The 12,206-nt window shown below is 46.2% G+C and overlaps 1 protein-coding gene across 4 annotated transcripts in view; it reads right to left on the reverse strand.

Annotated features, from left to right (window-relative positions):
* The window catches only part of SGMS1 (sphingomyelin synthase 1), an 85,404-nt gene that overhangs the window by 65,656 nt on the left and 7,542 nt on the right, over positions 1–12,206 (reverse strand). For 2 of the 4 annotated variants that reach the window (XM_032695756.1, XM_032695753.1), the window contains exon 1: positions 3,153–3,433. The exons of the other annotated variants lie outside the window; for them this stretch is intronic. The gene's annotated coding sequence lies outside the window, so the exon portion shown is untranslated. Of the gene's footprint in view, positions 1–3,152; positions 3,434–12,206 lie in introns of those variants that run through there. 4 annotated transcript variants of the gene reach the window in all.

Raw genomic sequence — 12,206 nt, forward strand, 5'->3', positions numbered from 1 at the left:
GGACACGTGAAAGGGTCTGCAAGGAAACAGTGATCCTCATTTGGTTCATGCATATCTGCAGCAGGGAACCACTAAACACCACTCTCCCCACCAGCTTTTGCTCTTATATTTTAGAGTGACTTCCACTTTGGGGTTTTGTCTTTAACTGTAAAAAAGCAGGATATTCTCAGCTCTCATTTCCAGTTTTGGAAGATTCAGAGACAATTCCCTCTGCCAGACACACCACATTTGTAACCAGAGCCATCCCTTCCATCTTTCCTGCATGGAAAGCTGCTAGCAAACCTGCCAGTAAACTGCAAACTCATTCCTAGTGTCCCAAACTGTGATAAAACTCATCACCACGATCTACAGTGACACAATTACGTGAATCAGCAAGATTTGTTCATGGGATTACTTTTTGGTTGGTTGGTTTTGCAGGATCTGAGTGACCTGACCATACCTGACCTCTCCAGTGGGAGATTGAGCCTTTCCCTGTTTCCAAAATAATCATTCCTCTCCTCAGACCTCCTCCCCACCTTCTTCTTGTTCATCCTTCCAAGAAAACACCTTGCAGGACACACTCCTCTCCACAAATCCGGCCCCAACACGAGACACTTGGAAACCTTTGCACAACACAGATGCCAGGACCCTGAGAAGTGACACACTGATACTTTCAACTGTCCCCAAAGGGTCAGATGCTCAGAATTTTCCAGATTAACCTGAAAATACTCAGAAGAGAAAAAGCTTAGTTAATTCTAAAAAAGCAAGTTATGACTAGGCTAGGAAGCGTTAATAATATGAAATACTGTGAGAAGCTGCAGTGTAAGGTCCTTGTCAGGATATTTGCAGTCAGAGCTATCTACATAACAATCCAAGGTCTGATCATTTGGACACATGAGGGCTAAGGAATGCAGGGTATGATCAGAGTACAGACCTTGGTGTGCTCTTGGAACAGGCAACACCACCAGTGAAATTTCCTGGTGTCCACCACCAGCAGAAACTACTTCAAATTGCTTATTACACTGCTTATTTTCACCCATCAAACTGGGGTTTGGCCTCTCATGGATCATCTTCCATTGGCTGGTCCCTATTCTGGCTTTGCAGGAGCTGGAGGAGAATGGGATGAAAGCTGAGGACTCCATGACAAGCACAGCCTACGTGCTTCTGCTAAAGGGATGGAGACAGCAGTGGTTCACCTTGACCTGCAACACACCACCCATCAGAATTCCCACTATATTTAAATACATAGCTTCACTCCCAAAAGCCTTCCTGTCAAGTTATCCTCTGATTTGGAAACAAGCCACAGCAGTTTAAACTCAGCTCTTCCCATTGTGCAAGTGCTTTGAAACAACAGGGATGTATCCCACCTCTGCCAACCCCTGGAACAGGAACAGCTGAGCCTAAGCCATTGCAAAGACAGAAATCCCAAGGATTGCTTGGGATTCATGGACCAGAGAGCTGAGAAACTGTATTTCTCAAATGTAAGATTTTTTTTTTTTTAGTTTTTAACATGAAGACAACCGCAAGTATGAGACTTCACCAGGTGGAACACAATTCCTTCAGAGCAGGGGTGTGATGGCCTGGGAAAAAGGGGAGACCAGGACGGGGTGCAGATCCCAAAGGGAGGATGGGAAGAACAGAGAGACAGAAATTTATAAAAGTAGCTTCTCCGAGCTCTTAAAATATCATTCAATACTTTGCTCTTCGAAATAGAAGATTTGCAAGATAATTATACTGATATCAGACCCAGGCATGCAATACTTGGGTAGCTGTTGTGTCTTAACCTTTTCCATTCACCCTCCTGCCCAAGAAAACTTCAAACACGGGCTGGAGACTGGGAAAAGGGAAGGTACAGCTCCTGCAGCATCCCTGGGCTGGAATCAGCACATCCAAGACCAGGGATTACTTTTCACAGATTCCCTGTGGCGCTGCCATCACTCAACAAGAAGTCTGGCATTTCCCTCCACCATCACAACCCTCAAAGCCAGTCACCCCAAGCTTCAGGGCTTTTATTTTTATTACAACCACATTAAAAAAAAATATTAAAAATTATTTTAAAAAATTTAAAACAAGCAAAAAAAGCCACTACCCCAAAAAAAAACAACCCTCAAAGCTGCTCTGCTACATCAGTTATATCAACACGTAAAAGCAGCTAAACTGCTCTGTATCTGTTTTCCTCCCTCAGCTCTCACTCATTCCCAGACAGCAGGTTCCAATCCACAGGTTGGGAACGCTTTCCCCTCTGTAATAACACGTGGGAGATGTTTTAGAAACCCTTTACAGTGAAACAACAAACACCAGAAATGTGTTTTTCCTCTGGAAGCAAAGTTATACAGAAACAGACTTTATCTCAGCAGGTTCCTCTGATTTTCAGTTCCTGACATTTTCAAGCACATTTCCAGGGGCTCCTACTTGACAACCCAGCAACATTCTGGGGAAACTGGGGGGAGAAAAACTGCTGCAAACTGCTCCATAAATTAAACAAAAATACTCTGGTTATGGATGCCAGCAATTTTTTCATACAAGAAATGGCTTGGAATGTGATATGCCAATCAAAATGAACATTTAGATATGACACGCTGCCCCACTGCATCCCACTCCTGACCCTCAGCTCTGTGGAGCTCCTTGTTCCCACTGCAGCATTCCCGGTGGCTGCATTCCACTGCCAGGGGAAAGGCTGCCTGTAAGCAGTTTATACAGATGCTTTGTTTATCCAAAAATATTTAAGCTGCAAGAAACATTAGAGCAAGACACAGATTTCAGCATTTGCACAGTAAAGAACTGCAACTCCTACAGATATTGCCAGAAACTTTCTTCCTTAAGGTCTTCCAGCTAGAAAGGACTATTCTGCTAAAGCAAAGCCACAGACAAAAAGCAAAGTGTACTCTCTTGGTGATGGGCTGCAAAGGGTTGTTACAGCAACGCTGAAGGAAGCAAAGGTGTCCTTTCACTCCGGCTCACTTTGTTCAGAGCAGATCATGGATTATTCAGGAGAGAAAACCCGACGGTGCAGCAGGGATTCCCAAAAATGACGGGGTCTTCCCCGGTAAACAGGCTCGGGAATACTCCTGTGAAAGGGAATTTCCCGGCAGCCTGTCCCACAATTCCCCTGGCAGCAGGGAAATGCAGCCAGCAGATCCCCTGCTCCACTGGAGTCTTGCAGTCACACCCACCTTAAGACACAGCTGTGTCCCAAGCACTTGTTGGTTAAGACAAGAGGAATTATCCACGGCCAAACAAGCACTGTTCAGCACATCCCAATTATCCCAGGGGTGCACAAGTGGAATACTAAGAATACTAAGACTGTTATTGCTTAAAAGTGGCAAAGCAGCAGCTCATTATCCAGCTCATTTTCCTTCTCATTTGAAGACAGTGCTGCAGACATGATCCCCGTTTGAGGAGAGTAAATTAAACATGCTGGACCCTCTTCCTAAGGCCAGGATACTGAGCTTGAGGAATTTTTTTGGAGGGAGTGGAGGCAGTTATCTAGTTATCTCCCACTCTGCCGGTTCTGTAGCAGTTATCAATTAGTGCATCTTCCTGTCCTGTCTCCTTATCTCTCTCTGCAGGCTCAGCATGCCAGAGCTCCAGGTCCAGCTTTTCCTGGGATATGGTTTCCTTGTTATCTCCCCGCCAGGAAATTCCCAACCAGAAGCTGGTTCTGCACCAGTTCCTCACTTCCATGAACTGCCTAATTAATCAAGGGACTTACCTCAAACTACACTGGGAAAGTAGAATTAACCAAATACAAACAGAAAAAAGCCACAGAGACCTTCACTTACTCCTGCTGCCTTCCAGGATGGAAGGTGTCTGGCGTGGTCAGAGACCTCAGACAAACAGAGCTGCAAGTAGTGAAACCCAGACAATCCAATACACCAAGAAAACTCCAAAGAAAGTAAAGTTGGAATAAACTTTGGTGAACTCCCTGCTTATCCTCCTTGAGGTTAACTTCAGCCCTACAAGACTGTTTTTCAAGCCCAGTCTTGTGCAACACCCAAATATAAGATTACTAGGTGACGCTCAAGAGTTTAAACAAAAGTAAGTAAACCTATCACAGGTCCCTGATGAGACCCATGAAATGATGAGAAATAATCCCAGCTCGGATGTGAGAACACAGATAACTTCAGTTCTTGCTTTAAAAAGCCAAAAAGTGCATTATTGCTCAGTACTGAAGAAGTGGTAAGATCAAGATGGGACATAGGAAGGCTCGTTGGGGTGTCCTGGGCAAGGCCAGGAGTTGGACTGACAATCCTTGTGGCTCCCTTCAACTCGGGATATTCCAAGATTTTAAACCAAACAGACTTTATTTTCCTGTTTTTAATTACACCAGGGAGGAAGGCAGTTACACCAGGCATATTAATTGCCAAGACTCGTGGTTTTGCCTGAATACAACCCACAAACCCACCTGCAGCACTTCCTGAGGCACAAGCTACAAAAGCAGCAAGTCACACAAGCTTTGCAAGTCTTAGACTAAGGGAAATTAAAAAAAAAAAAAAAAAACAAAAAAGAAGAAGGGAAAGGACTGTACTGCACCTTTGAAAGCACAGGAGGGGCAGAGAGGCAGCCTTGTCACACAGCACCTCCAGCTTTCACAGGGCCCCAGAAACCTTGACAAGTAAGATCTGTCTTTCCCCAAAGACACACAGTGAAGCAGCACCAGAGCTGGAAAGAACTTCAAACTCAAAGCCCCAGAGATTTCAGTCCTGGTTGCCCAGTCAGTGCAAAGAGCAACAGGCAAAGTTGCCTCGTACCCTTGGATTTACATGTCAATACTAAAGCAGACAAAGAGGTTGCAACACAAAAGTGACTTTCAGCCTCCCTGACAGACCAAACCACCACTGCCAGTGCTCTTCCAGTGGTTTAAACTGGTGACAGAACAGCTCCTGGTCACCTCAGCAGAGACCCTGTCAAGTACTGCAGAAGAGGGCAGCACAGAAAATAAACCTATTCCCTTCACTTCCAGAGACTTACAAGGGTTATCCTCGCCTCAGTGAAATTCTAACAACGTTTTGCCTCCTTCAAATACCTTTTTTTTTTTAATTTGGGGTCTGGTTTAAGAGTAGGCCAGAGAGCAGGGGAGCATTAGCTCAGTGTCAGCTGGGTGATGACAGCCTGCACCACTCAGGGTTTCACTGACCAGCAGAAATCCTCTCAGCACAGGGCAGACACACAGTAATGACACATGACATCACTCGTGCTATCTTGTTTCCCACTCCTCTGCACAACACAGCTTATTTTTAGATTATAACTTCTGTTGCAGGAGGGAAGCAAAACATGGGCACAGGCACAACAGCTGCAAGCTAAGTCAGAAACACCAAGGAGGAGACATTTCCACTCCATGTTTTGTTACAATAGCTACACCTTCACCTCACATTCAGCAAGATTTTTACTGGCACGTGGATGTCACCTTCACACGTGGTTTCCCCACAGCCACAAGCTGCTTACAAAGAGCCTGTCACCATCCCAAAAACTGCCTCCCAAAGGGAAGGTTCAGGTTGGACATCAGGAGGAATTTCTTCATGGAAAGGATGATCAAATATTGGCAGGGGCTGCCCAGGGAGGTTTGGAGTGCCCATCCCTGGAGGTGTCCCAGGAAGGCCTGGCCGTGGCACTCAGCGCTCTGGGCTGGGGGACAAGGGGGGCATCGGGCACAGGGGGGACTCAAGGATCTCAGAATTCTTTTCCAATCTAAATGATTCTGTGATCCTTGTGAACCAGAGCAAACACTGCTTTTTTGCCTCTCGTTTCATAGGGAAAACCAGGATTGAACGAGCTGGGTCAGGTACAGAGGAGGAATTTTGAGCAGGTGACTCCTGAGTGGTGTGAGAATCTAGAAGTTAGTGAAGCTCTTTTGTAAGTTCCTTCCTCCCTTCTTTCATAGTGAGGCCTTTTATTTTTTTAGTACATCAAGCACATCTCACAAACCTCTCACAGCCACTTAAAGGCAGGGTTTAGTGGAGCTGAAGTGAGGCAGCGTATCCGTCAGCTATTTCCCTGAAATTTCAGCTATTACCCTGGAATTGTCTTACATCTTGCTTTTTGCTAATTCTGCCAGTGCCACAGCCATCCATGGGTAGCAGGAGGAAGGCAGATGAGCTCACCAGAGCAGCACAACCAGGTAATGGCCCAGTAATTCAATCCACACCCACCCTCTGGGAGTATTGGATTCCAAGCTGGGTCTGCTCAGGAGCTTCGTGACCCGGCTGAGGTGCAGCCTGCTCCCAGATTCCACAAACCAGGCCTATTCCTTGGGTCTCCAGAGGCCAAGCAGGCAGAGGCTCTGCTCTCAGTGTGCTGGAAGTGGTTTATTCCCCGGCAGCTGTAAAACACAGCAATTCAGCAGCAAAGCCCCATCAATGCACCCCAAAGTCCCTGCTGTCACCTGCCCCACACCCCAAATTCAGCAGGACTGTTCTTCTCCTGCAACAGTGGCTTGAGCCTCCCAGGAAAAGAGATTCTCCCAGCCACTGCAACGAGAGAATAAATGAGACACTCGCACAGAAATGCTTTGAGGGCAAAGATTTCAAGCTGGATTCGCACTTGACTAATTGGCTGCAAGTAAAAGCCAAGTTACAAGATGTACCTGTGCGAACCACGTGTGTTTAACTAGGAAGAAAACAACATATAGAAGTGGCTAATGGGCAGCAGCTGCTCTGTATTAAAAATCAATACGTGCCTAGTGTGATGCAAATTATCTTCAAATCACAGGAAGATATTTTAAATGGGCTTAACACACCAGATGACTTGCTAAGTGCAGGGGGGAGTTGAGGGTCATCTCTGCTGGAGAGCAGCACGTTGTGTCCATAAATAAACTAACTCAAAACAAGGACAGCTGAGCCCTAAGGAAGCAAAACAAAATTAAATAAACGGAAACTTCCAGCTACAAAAGTTATTTCAACTTTCAAAGGTTCCCAGAGTTCGCAGAAGAAATTGTTCCACGTACTTAAACTTTTCTACCTCTTGTCTTGGCCTAAAAGTCAGCGACTTCTTGGGAAAGGAATTTAACTTGGAAAAGGAATTTTCTGGACCACACACAAGGCTACAGTAATTGCATTTTAATCTTGTTTCTTCTGGGCATTGCTGCAACAACCGTCCCATGCAGTTAAACAAACCAGAAGGGATGGTCACCTCCCAGGTTTGGGGAAATGATAGTCGGTATTCATGTAGAAATTCCATGTAAAAAAAAGATAACCTTCCAGAGTTTGCTTTTGAGAGCGCTCTGTTGGCTAAGCCTGTGCCTTAAGGCACAGCACAGCCCTTCAGGACAGCAAAGCTGGTCAGTGCAGCTGAGAGAGGCACTTTTAGGCTCCCTGCAAAGCCTCAGCTATCCCACAGCAGGCGCTCTCCCAGAAGCAACAGCTCAATACGGAGAATTGCCACCAACCCACCTAACGAATACACACTTCCAGTTTAAATATATTCACATTCTGACTAACCCTGACCACACTAGAGTTGCAGCAGCCCTTCCACTGCACAAGCCAAGGCTGGGGAAGGCACATGGGCTCTTTCGGATGAAGGAGCTGCCACATCCTGGTCTTGCCATCACCATTCCTTTAAAACCCTCTGGCCCTAAAACCACAAGTGTGACCGACTTAGTTTTGACCTCATGCTCATCCATCAGCCCTCAGTCTCCCCGTTCCCACTATGCCACCTCAGTGCTCTGAACAGCGTGTTTGGAGGAGTTTGGCAGTGGGGTCAGCATTCCAGCAGGAGCCACCTTCCCCTTTTCCTTCTCACACTTTCTGTGGCAAATTTTAACGCCACACCCCAGTTACCAAACTGCAGTTTTTGAAAGACAACACCAGTTCCTACAAGAAACCAAAGTGCAGGGCTGGAGGGTGAGGGGGGAATTCCCTGCTGGGGGATGCTCCTGTTAGAAACGCTAGGACAGGAGTCTGAAAGCTGCACCTGGACACATGTGAGGGATTGATCATCTCTTCCAAACAAGTTTGTGAACGAGGAACGCACCACTGGCTTTTGCACTGCTTCCCTTCCTGAGAGGCCACCTCCTGTAACGCATCCGTTACTCAAGTTTTCCGTTCGCTTTTTAAACGCCAAACAGCCTCTTCCAGCTCTAACAGCTCATCAGATGATTTATGAACAGCGCAAAAAAACCCCACTCAACTGGCAGGAAAGAGAAAAACTGAGCTCCACCGATGTATTTGCAGATCTGACCCGAACAAAGCAACATACGTTCTCTACAAAGTAACAGAAAATAGGGAGGAAAAATGAGCTAAACCTTCCACCAAAAAGCAATAGTGCTGCTGGAGCTGTAGAGAAATCCCGTGCTCAGGAGCAAGGAGTCACTGTCAGCAGAAAGGACCTTCTCCAAGTGCACAAAGACCCCACTGTATCATGTTCAAAAGGGATAACAGGAACATAACACCAATACGAGCAATGGTATCACAAAAACACCAGAACAGTGACAATAAACAAGCTCATCTGAAATTGGCTGTTTATGCTCATTTCTGTTGAACAGCACAACACCACAACAACGCAGAAGTCCTGCTTTATACAGGATTTGGGTTTGGAGTTGCCTGCTTTCAGTTCCCAATGTAAGCAGGGAATTTAAGCCCCCAGGCCTTTAGAACTATCCCCGGTGATACACATCCCCCTTCTCAGCAGAAGATTTTTGCTGCGGATTTGAAAAGCTCGTTTTCAGATCTGGCAAAAACGTGGTTTCTGGATTCACCTCCCTCAAACCACAGGCTCCAAAACTGGACGCACCTCGGGGTCAGGAGCAGGAACTCATCCCTCCAACAGCCATCTGCAAAGTCATGGAGCTCACCCAGCAGCTGCTAATTCCCTTTAATTGCTGGGATGGGACCACCCCCTCGGCAGGGAGGGAGGGGCAGCAGGAATTGCAGCCAGCTGTGTGTCCCCTGCCCTGCCCTGCCTTCGGGGGAGGCTCATCCCTGACCATCTGAAGTCCCAAAAGCACAAGCAGATCTTGCCCTCGTCGGATAGGTCTGTCCACACAGGATTTCAGATGGATTGACACACCTTGCAAAAGCAGTTCCATTAGGAGGAAAAAAAAAATACTCTCCATAAACTGTAATACAAAAGAAAAATCAAAGGCCCTAAATTTCTGACGCTGACCTTACCAAGCCGGGCTTTGTTTCCTTCTTCAGCACTTTGAAAACCCAGCCTTCAGTTTAGGCTTCAAAAACTGAATTACCGGTTGTTACAAACTACCTACAGCGTTTTCATCTTCTCCCTGATATTTCTAGGTAATTAATTGCATCTGAGCAGGACAGGAGAATCCGAGTTTGACAACCCTTACCAGAACAATACTGCTGTATTTTAACAGCACAGACACAGCAGGTGACTGATCTGGCAAAAGTCTGAATGTCGAGCTCCCCTTCCCTTCTCACCAAGACCCAAATACAGTGCAGGGCTTGGGGCTCCCAGGCCAAGACAGGGCCTTGAAGAGGTGGGAATGAACCCGAGGAAGTCATGGAAAAACAGTGGGAAGGCCACAAGGACGGTGCCAAGAGGCGACCTGAAAGTGTCTGATCTGAGCTGCATTTCTGGGCCTCTCCTCCCTCTGACGACAAGAAGTACCACCAGAGGTGATGAGTTTAACTTGGGAATATTTGCCAAGTCACGCTGAGAATCCTTCTATTAAATGTTGTGCTTAAAAACGTGTCGCTTTGCTGCACATCGATACAGGAATAAGTGAAGTACACAGCTTTGTAAGCACCCAAGAAAGCCTCCAGATAAGGGAATAGCTCTGCTCCTCCTTCTCCTCCTCTTCCCACTTGTCTGAGGCACTGGAGGAACGGTGCTGCCCCCACCCTGCCAATGTAAATCACAGCAGTAAAAACACCAATTAAAACCAGAAAGGTACTTTGCTCAAGACAATCGCGCAGGACAATCTGTCTTCTAAGAGGCTGACTCGAACACTCCGCTTCTAAAAAGTACAGCCCAAATAAAATATGTAGGTTATTAAGCACCCAGCAAGTCACTTCACATAAATGTCCACGGAGTAATTCACTTCTGCTTTATGAAAAATGGAATGTTTTTAGAGCAGTCCTGGAAAGGGAACAAATCCTCAAAACCAGAAGAGGAAAATACTGCCTCCAGAGAAGCCATTAAAAAAATCATTCCTCTTTTTATTTATTTTAATTCTTCACCCATTTTCAAGGCTCGAAATACAGCAAGATCAGCACATTCAGCTCCTCAAATATTTCAATTTTCACTCTGCAGCGTTGGTGGAAATAAATGGACTTTTCCTCCCTTCCAGCTGAAGTTTGTGGTGCCTCTTTCAGTGACTTATCAGCAACGTGAAGAGCAAAGACAAAAGGATGCAGGAGCTATACACAGCCATGCTGCACTCCAGCAGTGCTCCAGCATCCCAAAATCCAGCAATCCCAGGCAAAGAGACTCAGTGGCACCTGAGCACTTCTTTTGGATAGCAGTGAGTTGCACTAATGTGGAATAGTCTGTTGTAGGAGTGTTCCATCGGAATACACCCCACAAGCACTCGAGGCTGCATTGGGCTCTATCCCAACTGTCCTCATTCAGGAAAGTACGGGGAAAGGAGCAAGTTTGAGCATTTCCAGCTGTCTGCACACATCCTGTCACTGCACTGGATATTCACCACTAGCAAGTCCTTTAGTTACTCACAAAAGCAACACCCACTTCAGTTCCATCTCCTGCAGTCCCACAACTGCCTCTCACCGTGTGTCTTTAAATAGAAATCAAAATCAAAATCAACACCACCTCAGTCACAAGCAAAGTTTGTTGACACAGCTGACACAGTCCCAGGAATTATTCCATTCCAGGGGTGCAAATATTGCCATTAGTACTTTTGCATGACACAGACCTGGAAGAAGCCCCTTAGTGACATTCCCTGTGCTCCTATTTCTCCCCCTGATAAGGTCTTTCTCTGCCAGGTAAACCACAGTGCACCTCTCCAAAACCCCAAGGAACACCCTTCAACACTGGAAACGGGAGACCAAGAGAAGGCAGGGGGAGCAAAACCAGCTCTGTGACAGCCATGAATTAAATCAGCCCAGAGAGCTCCCTTTTAACAGATGTACCCCCACCTTTGGTTTCTCTGGGATGGAAATCTGCAGCCTCTGAAGCTAAAAGCAGGGATTTAGTGATAGGGATCAGATTACAGCTCTGAGGTGTTCACAATTGCCCCAGCTCCCAGGGTGGGAAGCCTTTGCCTGCCACAAGCCACCCTCTGCCACCACAACCACCAGCTCAGAGTGACACACCAGTCTCTCTCACTCCAGGAAATCCAGAAGTTGCTCTCCCGTGAGCATAGAATCATAGAATGGTTTGGGTTGGAAGGGACCTTAAAGCTCATCTTTCATCTCCCTGCCATGGGCAGGGACACCTTCCACTAGCCCAGGTTGCTCCAAGCCCCATCCAACCTGGCTTTGGACAGTTCCAGGGATGGGGTGTCACAGCCTTCACTCCATAATGTCCAGCTGTGCCCAACACAGCTGGGAACACGTGGCAGTGACAAGCACCTTACCTAGGAAAGATATAAAGGCTTCACCTTGACACAAGTCACAAGAGAACAAATCCTTCTCACACAGTGCAAAAATTGTCTTCCTGAACCTATTTGTGCTTTAAAGTGTTCAGGTGCAGTTTATTATATTTATTAAGCAGTCTAGACAAACTACATTTTCTTGAAATCAGGTGAACAAACTCAAAATGTGACTTGGATTTTTATAATGAACAAGCTGGTTTGGCTTTTTAATTTGCACAGGAGATGAGACCAGACTTTGGAACCTTCACCTTGAAAAGGTTGGAAGCTCAGTGTCCCCAGAGCTCTCAGTGGTGTCAGGATCTCCCTGCACGAATACAAAGCTCACATCCCACAACACACGTGCTGAAAAGCACAGATAAGGCATTATCCACCTCACAATTTTTTGGAAGCTTAGAGCAGAAGGGCCTGGGTTATTATCCAATCTGCAAATAAAGCCAGGTCATTAATTTAGTAGCATGATCATCATCACATTCTGCAGGCTGAATTTCAACACACAGCTCCAAGAGAGGAACCACATGAAGAAATACAGTAATTCCCTAGGATTTCTAATGTACAGCCATGGGAAGACCTAACTGGATGTCCTGAACATAGAAACAAGATCACCAATCACAAGACACAATAACGGATGATGCCAACAAACATTTCTGTAGAGTGGAGAATTACTTTAAATATTTCCTCCAATCCAACTACAAATGGACAGCATTAGAGCACTATTAAC

The sequence above is a fragment of the Chiroxiphia lanceolata genome, chromosome 8 (genome assembly GCF_009829145.1).
Source record: "Chiroxiphia lanceolata isolate bChiLan1 chromosome 8, bChiLan1.pri, whole genome shotgun sequence".
In the NCBI taxonomy this organism is placed as follows: domain Eukaryota; kingdom Metazoa; phylum Chordata; class Aves; order Passeriformes; family Pipridae; genus Chiroxiphia; species Chiroxiphia lanceolata.